This window comes from Rhinolophus sinicus, chromosome 14 (genome assembly GCF_057876585.1).
Source record: "Rhinolophus sinicus isolate RSI-liver-muscle chromosome 14, RSI-T2T, whole genome shotgun sequence".
In the NCBI taxonomy this organism is placed as follows: Eukaryota; Metazoa; Chordata; class Mammalia; order Chiroptera; family Rhinolophidae; genus Rhinolophus; species Rhinolophus sinicus.
In genome coordinates, this window is record NC_142514.1 from 173,471,482 (window position 1) to 173,487,533 (window position 16,052).

The 16,052-nt window shown below is 50.8% G+C and overlaps 1 protein-coding gene across 5 annotated transcripts in view; it reads left to right on the top strand.

The window, feature by feature from the left end:
* TSPAN18 (tetraspanin 18) overlaps positions 1 to 16,052 on the top strand; it is a 181,034-nt gene that overhangs the window by 111,596 nt on the left and 53,386 nt on the right. For 3 of the 5 annotated variants that reach the window (XM_019746421.3, XM_074336252.2, XM_019746425.3), the window contains one exon: positions 8,969 to 9,109. The exons of 1 other annotated variant lie outside the window; for it this stretch is intronic. The gene's annotated coding sequence lies outside the window, so the exon portion shown is untranslated. Of the gene's footprint in view, positions 1 to 8,968; positions 9,110 to 9,279; positions 9,387 to 16,052 lie in introns of those variants that run through there. One more of the 5 variants, XM_088789529.1, reaches the window with a different exon arrangement.

Genomic DNA, 16,052 nt, shown 5'->3' on the forward strand with positions numbered 1-16,052 from the left:
CAGAATGTGGATGGAGCTATAATTGTAATGCTAATAATAGTTTCCACTTACTGAGGCTTACTTAGGGGCAGACACAATGCTGGGCAAACTCCTGTGTCTCCTCATTTAACTGCGAATCGCAAGTGTCATTGTCCCCATTTTACAGACGTGGAAACTGAGGCTCAGAGAGGTTCACGTAAGGCTTCCACTGTCACGTAATGAGTGGTGGGCATTTGAATTCAGCCTCCGATGAGGCAAGGTGCTGGAGATCCCAATTCTTGCCCCAGTAGGTGTCCAACGGGCTTTCTTCCAGGCATAGGTCATTTCATCAAAGAGACCTGGGCTCTTCAGATTCCTTTTCACGTCACCTTTACCCATCTGTGGGGACTGAGCCCCTTCCTTTCACTCTAAGATTGAAGATCATTGAATACCTGTCTCATTTTAAAGAAGAGAAAGTAAGAGCCTAGAGAGGGCACATGACCTACCCAGAGCACAGAGCAACGCTGACCCAGAGCTGTGAACAAAGGTTTCCTGCCTCTTGGTCAGCATACTTAACCTTTGACCTTATTGTTTTACTCTAAAACCAGACTTGGCCATGTGTGCGTGTGTGCACGCATGTGTGTATATGTGGTGAGGGGAGTGTGTGCCTATGTATGAGTGAAGAGCCAGAACCTGGTGGGGGAGGGGGCATGGAGGCCCATAGGGAGAGGACGGAAATGTCTGTTCTCAGCTGCCTCCATCATATGCAGCCTGAATGCTGGCCAGCAGAGGAGTAGCTGCAACCTGGCTGCCTCTGAGTGCAAACAACTGTATCCAGGCAGTAAACTCCACCCTCCCTACCTTTACCTGGAGGGGTCCTGCTTCCTGTCTTCCATCTGGGCTAGTCCTGCATCTGCCCTGTGGTTGAGCAGGGAGCTTTATGTAAATCCCAGGCAAGAGAAACAGAACCAATGCTCCCTGGAAACCCTTTCATTCTTGGGAGAGAGCTTCAGAGCTCCAACGACCAAGACTTGAACTTCAGACCAAGGAAGAAAACCCAGAACCTCTGAAGTCTCCGATGCCCCTCTATGAATTTCCTCTGAAATCCTATGTTTATTGAATGATTGAATGAATGGTGCACACTCTGTGATATTTTGGGAACTGAAAGAGTGGATTCACACCCTCAGATGTAGCTTCCTCGGCCCTGCTTATGAGCATGTGTACACACCACGCACACATGTAACACGCTCGACTCTCCGTGTCTGCTGTCTGTGCTGGCGTCTACGCCACGTCCCTTACACACACCTCTCAAGCAGACCACATCCTGGTCCCTGCATCTGACGGCCCTTACGTGGTCTCTGCTCCGCTAGACATGTGATTCTGTGCCCTGAAAGATCACTTGTGCTTAAATGCAGCTGGTGTGGGGAAGACATTTGTCAAGGGAAGTGGGAGGGAACCAAAATGGTCTGGCGACGAACAATGAAGGGTAAACCCAGAGTCTGGAAATATGCAGTCTTATAAAATGCTCTGGGACATCCCAGCCCGGTGGGCATGGATGCCTCTAAAATCTAGCAAGACTTTTTTCTTTGCTTTTCTTTGCTTTTCTTTCTCTCTCTCTTTCCTGAAAAACTTAGGTGCTCATGCTATGCTAATGCTTTAAGAAAAGAAGGAGGAATTTGGGGCATTAGTGGTCTTCCAGGGCCTAAAACACCAGAAGGGGAGGTGGACCTTGCCGCATAGGCAGTGGGGAGCTATGGAGGGTTGTTGAGCAGGAGAGTGGCATGGTCCAAGCCCCACTCCTGAAGTTCTGTCCTGGCCCACCTGAGGATGGACCGGGGGCAGGGGGGGCAGTAGGGAGACTGTGGCTGTGGGCCACGTGAGAAGAGGATGAAGGCTTAGATTAGGGAAGATGGTGGAGATGACCGGTAGAGGGGAGGGGTCAACGTAGGATGTTTCCAGGTATATGGGACTGAGCTGTTGGGGGAAAGGGGAAGAGAGAGAATAAAATCCAAAAATGTTTAGGAGACTCCGATTGGGAGGATTCCTAGAGGAGCCACTTCTGGGTAAATAGTAACAATAAGTCATAGTATTCCCGAAGCTTTACTCTGTGCCGGGCACTGTGGTATGTGCTTTATGTGTTCTGCCTCATTAAATACTCACAAGAAACCCCTGAGGTAATTACTATTATCATCTCCACTTCACACGTGGTGAAACTGAGGCATAGTTAACGTGACACAGAGCACACAGCCGGGAAGGTCATAGCTAGGCTTCAACTCCAGGCTGCTGTGGGCAGGGCTTCCCTACGTAACCCCTGCCCCACGCTGCCTCGCCATCACAGGCCTGCAGGAGGCCAGCTTTACTTCCGAAAGGAGCTGCGGAAGAGCTGAGAGGAGAGGGCAGGGCGATTTAGGGTTCACCTGACAACCGACATTGGGTGCAGAGGCGTCATCCCCTTGGGGAGGAGACCAGCAGCCTGCGGGGGCCCCTCGTTCTGTGTGGTGGGCTCTCAGCCCAGGGGAGTAATGAGAGGGCAGAAAAGGAAGGACAGGAAGGAAGAGAAATCGCTGCCCATTATACCTGTCCTTTGGCAGGCCTGGGTAATTACCAAACCCTCAGCAGTGAAATATTTCGTTTCGGTGTAATTGCTAAGTAATTATGTGGTATGGGTTGTGTATTAATCGTGTTGATTAATAACACGCAGGTAGTAATTAAACATCTGCTTCGTAATCATGTACAGGCTGAAGCTTAACATACACACACATACGCATGCGTGTCTGTGCTACATGCAAAGCTTCTTGGTCGCTGTGATGCTTGTGTGTGTGTGTGTGTGTGTGTGTGTGTGTTAGAGAGGGAGAGAGAGCGCGTGCGCACGCGAGCGTGTGCCCGGCTGAGTTGAGGCCACTCCTTCCCCCCATACATTAAGGCCTTTGTGTCCCTGCCCTCCCCTGATTCCAGGGGAGGAACTGAGCTGGCCTTGGGGCTGTGCCACCCTGAGGCCCCTCTCAGAACAGAAGCCCCGTGTGTGTCTCCATCCGGGCTGAGCTGCTTGCTCAGTAGGTTGGCACAGGGCCTTGGTGCTCCCTACCTGACGATATGCTAAAGTGTCTTAGAGCTCACTGTGCAATCAGTGTGAGACTGTGGCTTCAAGGGTCCTTTCAGGGGCAGGTTACTTTTTTCCAGCAGCTGGAAGAGAAAGTGATTGTGGGAGCCACCGCTCTGTGGCCCCGTAACATCCCAGCATACCCATTAGGCCTGGATTGAATGATCTGACCCCAGAGGCTGCAGGGACCAAAGCAGGACACAGACCTGGGAGCCAGGAGCGTGGATCGTCCCCGACTTGCTGTGTGATCTCGGGCAAGTTGTGTTCCTTCTCTGTCCCTCAGGTTCCAGGTCTATCAAACAAAGGAAGAACACAGAGCTCAGAGGTCTCCGAGGGCCTTTCCAGAGCTGCTGTACTCGAATTCTAATTTGGTTTGTACTAATTAGGAATTGGAGACAATTTAAATTCAATACATCCGATCCTCAGTGAGTAAACAATCAGAAATAATGCCTTCCTTTACGACTTCTCAAAGACTCACTCATGAGCAATGAGAACCCAAGCTAAAATCAATAGCTTTTATTTCTCACAGAGAAATTGCAGAATCCTTGAGCTTCTGGGCATTGCAATTCATTCTTGTATTTTAAATTTTTATGTTTATGTTTATGGACTGCCATTAGGTACTATGGATCCGTCCTGAAGGTTGATTTTTTTCATTAACTTAACTCATTTTACTTATTAGTTCACATTTATAGTTTGGATTTAATAAGCACACCATGCACAAGTCATAAAACAGCCCTTTTCTTTAGCGATATTTTAAAATCAAGACTCTTCTCTGAGTCATCCCAGGTTTATTTGCTCATAACTTGCTTCTCCTGTGATTTGAGGCCCAGCATGACCGATTCCAGCCAGTCATTTGCCCTTGAGCTTTGGTGCCCTTATTTTTAATAGGGAAGTGTACCACTAATTAGTAAAAGCTTAAATGCTTAAGTTTTAGAAAGCAAGCATCCAGTAATCATTCACTGTGTTCAAAGTGCTTCTCCCATATTATCTAGTTGAATCCTACATCCCTACGAAGTGGCTTTATTTTTTGTTTTTACTTTATAGGGGAGGAAACGGAGGCCCAGAGAGGTTAAATGACCTGCCTGAGGCCACACCGTTGGCGATAGGGGCAGAAGTGGGATGCAAACCCAAGGTGTCGAAGTGCAGCCATCTTCCCTCCTACACTTTCTCCCTTCCCCCACGCCTGCCAGTTTTGGGTCCCCCATCCCCATCATCCCTTTACTCTCCCACTGAGACAGGTTAGTTAGTATGATTGCTAGATAGATAGGGGGGTCCCTGGTGGAATAAAGAAAAGACAGCCATATCCTAAAACTTCAGGTTTTGAAATCACTCCTTTGCTCCAGGACATAATGTAACAAGGCCTTGAGGTTAATCATAAAATTCCTTTTGGCCTGGCAAATGGAGCAGATCTGATAGATAAGAGTGGGTTACTTTGCCAATTCCTTCAGGATGGACAAGCAGACCAAACCTGGTAGACGAATTTCATTAGAAGGCGCCAGTTCCCTTCTCCAAACTGCTCCCCTTCCCCAAGCAGGCAAGGGAAGGTATAAAAGTAGGAACTTTTGCCTCAGTCATGGGGCACCCCCCATTCGGGACCCCCTCCCTCTCAGGAGCTGCAACCTCTTCTCCTGCCTCTAATAAACTATCCTCTTTTTAAAACTTTTTGCCTCTCCCTGGTCCCTGTTTCCATTCTTCGGCTTCACAGATAGGATCCCGGCCCGCACTCAGAAACTGCCAGCAGATGCAACATCACCTACATCACCACCCCCACCAGGCCCTGCCCATCTTCCTGTCATCCTCTCATCTGCTGTTTCCACTCGTCTGGGCTCCCTCGGCCGGGAGCACACCTGTGCTCTATGACCTTCAGTGGCTCCCCATTGTCTACAGATCAAGTGCCTCCTCCTTAGCCCGGCATTCCAGGGCCTTACCCATCCAGCCCCTGCCTCCCCTTCCGGTCTCATTTCCCACTCTGCCCCAACATGCAGGCTTGGCTCATGGTCCTGAATACCCATCCCACACTTGGGTACCTTCATGCCTTCGCTCACCCTGCTCCCTCTGCCCACAGTGCCCTCCTCTGCTCTCCATACATTCAAATCTGCCCCCTCTTCCAGGAAGCCTTCCCTGGGGCTCAAGGAGGAACGGCCCCCTCTCTCCTCTGAACTTAGAGCCATGTGATGAGCCTTCCTTCACCACCTTGAGCTACGAAGACAAAGCCATTGCCTTTTCTTCCTCTTACCAGTGAGCTCTTCTGAAGGTGTAGTCTGTGCCTCACTCATCTCTGGCATCCCCCGAGTCCCAGGTACACAGTCAGTTAACCCTCACCATATGATTGAATGCTCATATTTCCTGTGGTTTCCAGGAAATAGAACGCCTGTGTCTTCTCTGGGGCATTCAGGGCCAGCCCAATGCAAATTTAGGGAAAGACTTTGTCCAGGTTCTATTAACTCTCAACAGCTCTGCCTCCCTCCCTCCCACAAGTTTCCTTCTGTCCTCCTTCCTTCTTGGTCAGTGACTCAAATATAAAATCATTTTCCTCTCTCCTCCCATCAAAACTTACCTATCCTGGGCCCCATTGACTCAGCTCACTGCTGCTTGAATGGCCTCTGGTTTCTGGCAGACGAAATCCAGCTATATAATGTTAATAGTGAATCGTGACAAAGAAAACGAGACACCAGAGGAGGGGAGAGAGGGCCTTATTTACATAAAGGCATCGGCTGGATTCTCAGTCAAGGCTCCTGAGTAGCTCTCTACCACTTCCTGGGTTATCTTGGCCACTGGGATTAGAATGGCAGCCCTGTCCTGGACGTGGCACATTACAGTTTGCATGTACTTTCCGTTAGGCTGTCATCTCTGCAGTTCTGTGAGGTTTCACTGAGGCTCAGAGAGGTGGGTTGCATGCCCGATACACAGCCAGGGGCTAGTGGCAGGTCTGGCAGCCCTCAGTCACTCTTTCTCTGTCTCCCCAGCCAGTACCGTTGGTCGCCTCCTGGGCCTCCCTTCCCCCCACCCCGACAGCAGCCTGTGTGTCTGCCAGCTCGATCTACAGGGTCTGTTCCCCCAGCTGGGGCAGGCAGCCTGAGGGGCCACGGAGGAGACAGAGCCAAGGAAGGTGCCAGGCCGAGGGCAGCACGTGCCTCTCTCCTGGGTAGCGATGGGTTCAGCCTCTTGGAGTGCGGGATTCAGGGATAGGTGACATAGGCCAGGCCCACATGGCAGGAATTGTGAGGACAAGCCCAGCTCCCTGCTGAAGCGCAGAGCTTCCTGGGCCGCTGCGGGATGGCCAGGGTCTTCTGACTGTCCTCTCCCAGCCCTGTCAGCCACTCAGGCACGTCCTCCCCACCCAACTCTGGGCCTGGATTCAGGGCAGTGGCTTCACTTGGCAGTGACACACACACAATTATAACGTACACGCGTTCCCACACTGAATGCCCCCACACCCCACACACAGATGCAGTGTTGCCCACCCTTACGTGCCCGGGAGCTCATCTGCATGCGTTTATGACACACCTGAATTTCTCCAGTTCACATTCTATTTTAAACAGTCTAGACGGTGGTATCCACAGTGATCAAGAGCTTCTGCTCTTACGTCAACTATGGGTTCAAACCCAATCTGTGCTGTGTAACAGCCACGTGGCCACCGAGTTACCTAACGTCTCTGAGCTTCAGTGTCTCATCAATAAAAGGGGAATGATAGCAGCACTGCTAAGGTTAAATGGGGAGAGGCGTGGTAAGCGCTGACCACGGGACATTTCCATCTCATTTCCCACTCTGCCTTGACAGGCGCCTTGGCTTGAGGCCCCCCACTTGGGTACCTCTGTGCCTTTGCTCACCCTGGCCCCCCGGCCCAACTCACCCTGCTCTCATCTCCACCCACACACATCTGCCTTCTCCACCAGGAAGCCTTAACGGGCCTGCGGGGGTCAACAGTGTCGTTGTCATAGGGAAATGAGAAGAGAAGGGTCCTTACCTTGGCATCTCTGCCTGGGAGCTACTAGAGCCCTGGGTTTTGGAGCTGAACCCAACCCACCGTGGGGACTGACCGTGGCGCCAACACGCCCTTTTGCAGATGGAGAAACCAAGGCCCCACGAAGGGAAGGATATGCCTGTGTGCTCACAGCAAGTTAGTTTTCCTCTGGGCTGGAACCCGGGACTCCTTCCTGCAGGTCTGTGGGGTCCATTGCTGCCACCTCTTCCTGGGGGTCACATTCCCCCTCACCTACTAGTGGGGTGGGTGGTCTGCTACTCTCAGCAGGTTTGAGGGAGCAAGTGTGGACTGGGGTGGAAGTAAAAGATAGAGGCTTGGGGTCCCCCAGATGAACCTCTTTATCAAGCAAGTATGGGGAAGAGGCCCGGAGAGGCAGCCACACTTGTCATCGGCAAGGGACTGAAGCAGAGACCCCAGGTGGCCGTGGTGAGCCCGTGAGAAAGCCACAGCTGCGTAGCATGCTGTTAAAACAATCTCCATTGTCACCTCTTTCCTGCAGCCATTTATTTATTTCTTTATTATACGCTTTTGGAAAACGCGGAGAATGCCACCCCTCCCGGAGAAGCCATCCCATCCCCACCCCTCCCCCAGTTCTCACGCTCTGGCTGCCGTCTGGTGTGACATTAGCGTTCACCAGCTTGCAGAGCGCTAATGACATTTGCATTTTGCTGGCTGGTGAAATGTGGGCTGGGCTGTGGGGTCCTGTGGGGAGTTTGCAGCCCAGGGGGAGAAGCAGGTATACTGGGCTGAGGGCCCACGCTGGTCTCTGAGAGGCAGAGAAGTGGGATCAGGGGAAATAAATGACTGGTGGCATTAGAGATTTTTGTCTCAAGACGTGCCAAGGACACACAGCAGCTCCCAGTCCAGTGCTCCAGCTCCCCCACAGGCACCCCCAACATCCTGCCCTGCATTGCCTCCCCAGCATTTGTTCCGCTCTTGCTATGTGCCAAATGCTCTGCTATGGGCTTCACAGACCTATGAAAGCCGTTTTAACGCCCTGCAGTCATGGAAGAGAGATGCTCTCATTATCTGGTTTACAGAGGAGGAGACTGATGCTCTGAGGACACCTGAATTGCCCAGGGGCCCATTTCTAGAACAAGGTCGCCCCAGCATGAGGCCAAGGTCCACGTGCCCCCAAAGCCCATGCTTCTGACCACTGTGGACATTGCCTCCTGCACCGTGTCCGGGCTTGAACATGGCCAGGAAACCATTCTCCATTCTTGCTGTCCCAGCAGCCACCTGACAGGCATGCAGCAGCGCCCGGCCATGGGCATGAGCGGCTCTAGGGCTGCAAGGCTGACAACTAGAAAGGAGGGTGAACCCCTGGAGAGAGCACCCAGCCATGAATCTGGAGAGACCCCAGGTTTGGGCCTCACTCTACCACCAACTTGCTGTGTGACTTTGGACAAGTAACTGCCCCTCTCTGGGTGTCAATCTCCTCATCGGTATAATGAAGCCATTGGTCTGGCTGGATGGAGCGTTCCAGCAATGCATTTGCACGTGAGGAAGGATGTGTCTTCCAAATGCACTTGAACTCTCCTGGAGTTTCCACTCACTCAGAAATGTAAAATTATGTTTTATGTCAAAGCAAACCAAGAAATTTGTCAAGCGTCTCCACTCTGCAAAGGGCACGGTGCTAGACCCAGTGGGTGTGATGCTTGTGTATTTTTATTCGGGATGTACACACACAGGCAGATGCATACATTTGTGTCTTAGAATTGTCTCTAGGCAAGTTCAGTCGGGACCTAGACAATGTCTCCCCAATCCTAATGTGTAACCCCCAGGCTCCTGTAGTCTTTGCTTTATCACACTGCCTCTTCAGGGCCCAGCGAGCATTTCAAACAAAAAGAAGAGAACTCAGGCAGCGTGAGCTGATGAGATCTCTCAACGAGGCAGTCATGGTTGGTTCTGCTTGTCTCTGACAGGTGGACACCTCCTGGACAGTCCCAAGCTTGCAGTGGCCAGAGCTTCTGACGCTGTCCTCAAAGCAACTTGAACCCTTTGAATTTGGCTTCGAGAAACGTGGGCACCTACCTTTTCCAGACCTTCCCACGCTGGCCACCCAGGTAAGGGACTTCATGCTTGTTCAGCATGGGGTTTTATGCTGCTTCTGTTGTTGATGTTGCTGATAGTAACTGTCAGTAGGGCACCCTGGCATTCTTCATCACAGTGCACTTTGGTTATCATCGGCAGGAGAGCCGGTGATTAAAGCTCTCCAGTCCAACAGACCTGGGTTCAAATCCTGGAACCACCAGGATGCGAGCAGGTTCCTCAGCCTTTCTGTGTCTCAGCTTCCTCACCAGTCAAACAAGGAAGCAATAGCACCCACCTTTTCGGTTTGAGGTAAGGATAACATACGGTAATACATGAAAAGGGCTTAGAGCAGGATGAACACACAGTGAGCTCAGAATCCAATAAACGTTTGCTGTTGCTCATAGTAGGCCTGCCCCCATGACGATTGGGAATTAGTTCGTTCTCACATTCGCGCTAGAATGTGGATTCCACAAGGGCAGGGGGTTTGTCTGTCCTGTTCTTAGTTAAACCCCAGATCCCAGTAGAGTAAACTGGACATTATTTGTTGAATGAATGAATGTGTGAAGATGCTTTATATTATGTGGAATCCTCAGAACAATCCTTGATGGTCCTTGCATTAGTCAGAATATGGGTTTGGTCATGTGTGACCAAAATAACAGTTTCTTAAACAAAAGTGCAGTTGATTTTTCTCTAAGATAAATCCTGAGCAAAAGGGACTCTTCTACACAGAAACATTAGGGACCCAATTTCCTTCTGTCCTGTGGCTTCACCATCGCTTGTCTACATGGTCCACCATGGCCCACGACAGTCTCTCTATCCTACTCAGCAAGAAGGGCACATCGAAAAAGGAGAGGGCACCCCTTCCTTTAAGAGGGTACCTGTGTCGTTTCCATTCATGTCCCACTGGCCACAATGTACATATATGACACACCTAGCTGCAAGAGAAGCTGGAAATTAGCGTCTTTATTCTGGGTGGCTACCTGCCCAATTATAATTCTATTTCAGTGGAAGAAGAGGAAAATGGATTTTGGGGACCCTCCACCTTGCCACATAAGATGAACCACCCCCCTTGTTTCATCCTCTCTCCCTTCCTCCCTCTCTTCTTCTCCCTCGCAACCAATGATCTTTTCACTGCTTCCATAGTTTTGCCTTTTCCAGTGTCATATAATTGAAATCATACAGTAGGTAGCCTTTTCAGACTGGCTTCTTTCACTTAATGATATGCGTTTAAAGTTCCTCCACATCTTTCCATGGCTTGGTATCTCCTTTTTATCGCTGAATAATATTCCATCGGATGTGCCATAGTTTGTTTATCCATTCACCTGTTGAGAACATCTTGGTACCTTCTAGTTTGGGGTGATTATGAATAAAGCAGCTATAAACATTCACGAGCAGGTTTTGTATGGATGTACGTCTTAACCTTTTGGGTAAATACCTAGGAGCATGACTGCTGAAGTGTATGGTAAGAGTATATTTAGAATTTTTACTGCCAAGCTGTCTTCCAAAGTGGCTGCACCATTTTGCATTCCCACCAGGCATGAGTGAGCATTCTTGTGGCTCCGTATTTTCTGTCATTTTTGTGGATTTTTGTCCTCCTATTAGGTGTGTGGGGGTATGATCGCCACTTTAAAGTTGTGGATTATGAAACTTAGAGAGGGCAACTTGCTCATGGTGATGCAGCAGGTAAGAGGTCCAGGAATCTTTCCGGGCCTGCTTGACACCTGAGCCCAGTAGCTTCCTGCTACATCCCACAGCCTGTCCCATGGTAGGTCTCTCTGAGACTGGACCAACGCCCTGGGGTGACTCTTCTAGCCCCAAGCTCAAGGGTGGCTGGATCCCAGGCCCTCATTCATTGTTTAGTGTCTGTCGCCCTCAGCAGAACCAAAGGTCAATAAGGCAGGACAGTGAGAGGTGGGGCAGAGTGAGTAGTTGAGCCAAGGCTGGAGGTGTCTCACTTGAGCAGCCAAAACAGAACCCTCGGAGGAGCCAGACAGCTGGGAAGGCTGGGGTACAGGCCAGCCCAGGAGGCTGCTGTCCTGTGCCCAGTTCTAGGGCTTGAGGGGAAGGCTGGAGCTGCTGCCCAGGTCAGTAAGAAGCAATGATAGGCCTGAAGTGAAGGCTGGCTATAGGGGTGGGGGTGATGAGAGGCTGGGCAAAGGCCGAGCTAAGGTCAGATCCTGCATCATTTGGGAGTCAATACTCAACTCAAACCCAATTAAGCAAGACAGGCAACTTATTAGCTTTTCATTGGTTTCTAATATGTTGGCAATTTGTAGCCTGTTTATTGGTGTCCAAGTCAGGGCTGAATCCAAGGCTCAAATGATGCCTATGTCTGTGCCCTCTGCTTCCTTCCTGTGAGCTGTAGTCCCCGACAGGCACTCTGCATGGCAGTGAGGCACTGAACAGCAGCTCCAGACTGACATCCTGCTCGCTTCAAATCCAAGGGAGGGAGAACTTCTTCCCAGGAGTTCCAACAAAAGTCCCAGAGTTGAAGCTTATTGGATGGTTTGGGGTCACATGACCACCTCTAACCAATCACTGACACCAGGAGGAAAGAATAGGCCGATTGGCCAGACTAGCTCAGTGATGGGTGGTGGGTGGTGAGGGGTGTGTGTTGTGGGTTGGGAGAGTGGGCTTGAAAGTATGAGAGGGCTGCTACCCCAAAAGGAAAACCTTATTTTCAGAAGAAGTAGGAGGGAGTGCTGGGCAGACAAAACCACAGATGCTCTCTGTTGGTGCCAGGGTACGGGGTGGCGGGCATGGAGTAAGCAGGAGGGCTGAGGTCCTTCCTGTGACTTACAGCCCCAGGGATGGCCTCTGACAGGTGCACCTCAGTTTCCGTGGATCTGGTATCTGAAAGCTTGATTTATGCACGTATATGTGTGAGTGTGCACGCGTGTGCTCACACACCACGATGGATCCGCAGGTGGTGCTTCACTTTTCAAAAGGATTGTCCCCAAAGTCCTTCCCATATTGAGTCTCTGCGCTTCTTAGCAGCTACCCCACTATCTCTGCCACCCCATATCTGGCTGCCTTGGGTTTCCCTCCACTTGCTCGAAGGACCTTTTTCTTTTTCCCTTCACCCCCATTCGCTTATCTCTTGGGAAAGTTTCTTGAGCTACGCTAGCATGTCTGTGCCATAGGTGGCCTCCCGGAAGTCCAGGCCTATGACAGCCCCCTTCCCAGAGGAGGAACCACAGCCTCCCCTGAGACCTCTCAGAGGGAAGGGGAAAGAGAGGAGACAGTCACTGACCAGCAGGAGACTCATCCTCAAGGGGCCCCAGGGCCTGTGTGGGGTTCCAGGACATAGGTGCGCAGGCCAGCCTCGTAACCGCCGCCGATATACACTGTGGCAGCTCTGTTATGTATTTAGGGTGCAGTGTATGATTTCCTTTGAAAAACGATTGCTCTGCAGAAAAAAAAAAGATAGGAAACCACAGTGTACGCGGCTGCCTCCCAGGCAACTGTGGCCAAGTGTTTTTGAAGATCTGTCCTTTGCTTGATTTTGGTCAACCACAAACCTCCTGGCTCTTCACCAGTCTCCCCTCCTCTCTCTCTCTCTGGATCTCTCTTGCCTGTGGATTCTGCAGCTCTGACTCACCACGCAGACAACTCAGCATTCAGCATCACCCTGCCTTATATGGTATGCTCAGTGCTCGCAGGGCAGTGAGGAGTAATTCATGTGTTCAGCCAGTGGCTGTTGCGTTCTTACCATATGCCAGACACCATTTCTTTCGCTGGGGATTGAGAGGGGGGCTCCCTGCCTTCTCCTCTGGAAGATCTGCCGAGGGCAGACACTCCCTCTGCCTGTCTTGCCCCCAACCTCTTGTCCAGTGTGTCATTCAGTGCCAAACCATAGTCAGACTTGGTGGATGTTTGTTGGTTACTTTCCACATTATGTTTTAAAGTCCCCGCTTATGAATGATCGGCAGAGATGACCGCTAGGTCACTGTGGTCCCTTTTTGACCACTAGATTGACTCGATCCTCAGCAGCTAGGACAGAGTTGAAGATGCAGCTTGTGATGTGTCCTGCAGAGGGAGGAAAGGCCATGGTTAGAGATCTCTGTGCAAACCTGGTCAGGGGGTGTGCACAGGTAAGCAACAAGTATTGGCCAACTTCCACTCCCGGTCATTCTCTGTTCATTCAGCAGCACCTCAGAGGTCCGCAAGAGGCTCCTCAGGGCCTTCTGGCCCGTGGTCAGGGAGACAGGCATGGAAGTAAATCCCTGGCATCCAAGGTAGGGAATGAAAGGGTTTAGAGCATAAATGTAAAAGAAGGCTTGGGAATTCCAAGATGACATTCAGAGGCCGCTTCTGGGTGGGGGCGGTGGTGGGAGACCAGGGAATGTAGTGCATTTGAACTGGCTGTGAAACTGGGTGGCATATGGGACAGGCGAGGATGCTGGGAAGGACATCACAGGAGGAAGAAACAGTGAAACAGTGAAAGCAAAGGCCTGGAGTTGGGACCGTGGGGCTTGGAAGACTGTGTCCGGCGGGAAGTGAGATGAACGCAGTCAGCTTCTTCCCTGCAGGCCTCCAGGCTTGGCCATGCAGGCCTGTGGCCTTCTTCAAGACTGCCTTCAACCACAGTGTGTTTGGAGTTGGTAGCGCTTCCATTTTCCTTTTCTTCCCTCTCCAGCCTCAGGAAATGGAATTTTGGAGGGTCTCTTTAGAGAGAAGATGCTGCACAGGGACCAAGAGTAATTAATACTCCACTCCTATCTCCGAGGTTCTTCACAGAATTTAGAAAGCGCATTCACTTCCAGTTTTGCAAGCAGCAGGCCTCCAGGCAGACCCTCAGCTGGAAATCAGAAGACATGGGTTATTATCCCAGCTCTGCTACTGATGTCATTAGCCTCCCTGTCCGATAGTTTGTTGTTCGTAAGATGAAGGGCGAGGCCCCTTCTAGCTTTAAGCTTTTTATTCCAAGTCAGACCTGGGTTCATATTCCAGCTCTTCTAGTCATGTGACTGTGGCCCTCTGAGCCTCAGTTTTCTCCTCTATAAATTGGTGATAATAATACTACATATCTCACAGTACTGACGTGAGCCTTAAATGAGATGGCTAAATGAGATAAAGCGTTTAACAGTGTTCTTGCCAGAGGGTTAGTACTTAGTGATAAGCACTGATGCTGTTCTCTTTATACGCTCATCTTTATAACTCTGTGGGAGGAATCCTCAATGGACTCTTTGGTGTGTAGGTGCCTATAGGGCAGCCTATGTCCATGTCCCCCAAAATTTGGTGATGGGGCCGAAGTCACGCCCCTCCTATCTCCAAAAGGGGGTAGAACGTCTCCCTCACAATCACATTAATTCATTCATTCATCAGATATTTATTGAGCACTTGCTGTGTGCCTGGGCCTCTGAGAGGTACATGGGATCCTGCTGAACGGGATACCTAAGCTGCCTGCTCCCCACGGCTCAGGCTGACTTTGGGGCATCGCCTCTGCCCTCCAGCTGGCCCCACCAATACCACTGGCCAAAGGACTTCATACCAAGCATGAATGTGCTCAGGTCTGTAGGCTGGAGCCCTGGGGAGAAATCCCACCCCTGCTTCCCATGGCTCCTGGAACTTTGGATAACCAACCCCTCCCTTTCCATCTTGGGGCTAAGGCCCCAGTGAAATGCCAGAGAACCACCACAATTAACTGGTCTGGCCTTGTACCTGGACAAACCAAAGCGATGGATTGGATTGCCAAGTTCTGGTTCAGCATTGTGCAAAGTAAAGTATTCTGAAGAGGAAGAATGGCTTGCCACCGGGCCTGGATGACAGGGCTATTTCATGCTCACCCCCTTTAATGCCTGTTTGGATCCCCAATTGCAAGGAGTTTGGGATATCACTGGAGGACAAAAAGCCTGCAAATTTGCAGATTGGAAGGTGCGGAGGGATCCAATGTGCCTTGTGCTTACCTGGTGCTTTCCTGGTGGCTGGGTAGTCTCACCCTCTGTAGTCGCTTGCATCCAGCACAGAGCCTTGCAGGCAGGGGCTTCAGTCAGTGGTTGGTGAATGGATGGACAGATGACCGGATTACGGTGGATTCACTGTAACAGAGGCTTTCTTAGCCTTGGTCCAAGTTTCCAAGGTGGTTGGAGACACCAGGCTCTGAGTGTGTTGTCCGGTGACAATTTGATTTTGGCTCCTGTATACAATTAGTAGTTTTCGAGTCACGGAGTGAACGCCAAACAAGTGGCTTTTGAACTTGTCAGTTCCTCATTTCAGTTGCAGGAGGCAGCGTGGTGTGTGCCCTGATCTAAGGATGGGAGTTTGCTGTCAGACACGAGAATTTAGACCCCAGCTCCTAGGCTGGGTGACCTTGGGCATGTTATTTAATCTGTCTCGGATTCTATTTTCTCATCTAGAAAGCGATAGCACTAATAGCACCCAACTCATTGGGCTGTGATGAGCCTTAGATGAAATAATGGGTGCTAAAACCAGGAGCAGGGCTCTGGGCACGTGGGAAATGCTCAAGAAAGGATGATGATGATATATTTAATGACCCTTTAAGCTATTTGTTAGCTAAACTTCTCTCTCCCAGACAGATTTTTGCAGACTGCTTTGCGTTTTTAAGACAAAAATTTTCCCTTTCCCCAACAACGTTCTCTTTGAATGTGGAGCTTTCCAAGTCTGGAATTTTTATCCTTTTTTTCTCCCTAAGGGCAGGGGACAGATCAAGGGGAAACAGTGGCCAGGTAGCTGTTGTATTCACTTGCCATCCAAGCCTAAAGTCCTGAGCCTCGTGTCCCAATGGTCCCATTGGAACCAGGGGTGGCCTGTGACCTCAGGGCAACCTGTTATTTCTGGCTCTGGTTTGCTCCAAGTCTTGAGGGTCTCCAGTGCTGTGTCCTGGAGTCCTGGGGGTGGCCCGAGGTATGCCACATTTGGGACAGGCTCACAGACAGTGTCTGGCCACATGCCCAGGTCCCCTCTTTTGTCGTGGAGCCCAGGGCTCAGTCCAGCGCAAGCTTCCATGCCCCT